The sequence below is a fragment of the Penaeus monodon genome, chromosome 28 (assembly GCF_015228065.2).
Source record: "Penaeus monodon isolate SGIC_2016 chromosome 28, NSTDA_Pmon_1, whole genome shotgun sequence".
Classification (NCBI taxonomy): domain Eukaryota; kingdom Metazoa; phylum Arthropoda; class Malacostraca; order Decapoda; family Penaeidae; genus Penaeus; species Penaeus monodon.
Genome location: NC_051413.1, coordinates 39309394 through 39309594, shown reverse-complemented (window position 1 = coordinate 39309594; position 201 = coordinate 39309394).

The window sequence follows — 201 nt, the reverse complement described above, 5'->3', positions numbered from 1 at the left end:
TAGGACTGCCTGTTCCTTAACAGTGATTCCGACACTTCTGTTCACCCATCAAAACCTTGTAGTGGAACCTTCAGGTCACTCACGACCAAGAGTTTACCTTTTTAAATTACTTGGGGAGCGATTAATGTGTCAATTACCTGCATGGGGGTAGACTGCCACCATCCGAATGAGGGATCAGAATCCATGTATAGTTCCCCACAT